Source organism: Physeter macrocephalus, chromosome 16 (assembly GCF_002837175.3).
Source record: "Physeter macrocephalus isolate SW-GA chromosome 16, ASM283717v5, whole genome shotgun sequence".
Lineage (NCBI taxonomy): Eukaryota > Metazoa > Chordata > Mammalia > Artiodactyla > Physeteridae > Physeter > Physeter macrocephalus.
Window position 1 is genome coordinate 62,567,667 of NC_041229.1, and position 1,542 is coordinate 62,569,208.

Consider the following 1,542-nt stretch of genomic DNA (forward strand, 5'->3'; position numbering starts at 1 on the left):
GGGTTCGTGCCCCGGTCCGGGAAGATCCCACATGCCGCGGAGCGGCTGGGCCCGTGAGCCATGGCCGCTGAGCCTGCGCGTCCGGAGCCTGTGTTCCGCAATGGGAGAGGCCGCGACAGTGAGAGGCCCGCGTACCGCAAAAAAAAAAAAAAAAGAAAAACCCAGATAGAACCAGCCGGGACCAAGATGGTGATGAATCTGACCTCCAACAGACCCTGAGTCTCATTATACACTGATTTCATTAAATTAACATACTAAATGACACACCTATCGGAGGCCAAGACCAGACATTAAAGACCAAAAAAGGATAAAAAGGGGATGGCACCCCAGTCCCTCAGAAAAAGCCCTGCCCCTTCCCGGTAGGCTACTGCATATGCCTCCACATAGTAAGCCGCACTCCTCCTCGCTTTGTCTTTACTCTTTAAAATTAAGTCCCTCCCGCCAGGTGCGCGAGGAGTTGATCTGTGAACTTAGTTCCCACGTCCCCATTCTTTGGCCTCTGAATAAAGCTTGTGCCTTATACTCGCTTGCTCAAACCCAAATGGAAAAAGAGCTCTCCTGCCACCCGGCTAGGGCCCGGGTAGGGTCCAAACGACTTAATTCGGTAGCACCTCTGAGTACTCCATTACCTTGGCGCCTCGGGACACTCCAAGACCCTGGGAGGCAGGGCAATGAGGCCTGGACACTCACGGCCAGCGGCTCCCGCATACTCCCCTCAGCCCGCCACCCCGCCTGCAAGGCTGGCCTGCTCAACTCCCCACGCCCGCCAGCCCCGAGCAGATTTGGGAAAGGTCCGCCCCGCCCTCTTCTCACGCCAGACGCTAGCCCCCGGCCCGCGCCAGGCCTCCTCCGGCTCCGCCTGGCCCAGCGCCCACCCCGCCCCCCGCCCCTCGCGGGCCCGCCCCGGGCGGACACCGGCTCCCGGCCCTCTCCCCCGGCCTGTCCAGGTCCCCGGGCCCCGGCGGACTCCGCCCTGCTCCTGCCCGCCCCCACGTCTCCGGCCTCTTCCCGCCGGGCCGTCTAGCCGCCGCCGGGAACTCACCCGGCCCCAGACGCCGAACATGTCGTCGAAGTGGCGCTGTTTGGGAGGCCAGGAAGACACCGAGGACGGGGGCTAGGCCGGGAAACGCGCGCCCAGGACCGGCGGCGCGCGGCACCTCCTCCGACCCTACCCTGAGGGCCGGGGCCGGGGGTCAGAAGGTTCTTTCTCGCGGGACTCCCTCCCTGCCCCCTACCTCGCTCCTAGTTTAACGTCCCTTGTTTATTACGCGGCTCCCTCTGCATACTGGTCCTCTCGGCTCACACTCTGAGCATCCCTGACGAAGAACTCCCTCTCCTCCGCTTGTTTAAACTCTGGCAAGCCTGGAGGAAGTGTTTGCTGGTCAAAGAAATGGGAATTCACGCCAATTCAAAGAGCACCGAAATATATTCAGTAGACATCCATAATGAGCTCCTACTCTTAGCCTGGTCCCGGGTCCAGGTGTCTGGGGTGTGTGTTTGTGATCGAGTTAAAGAAGACAAAGCATTCATTCATTCATTCAT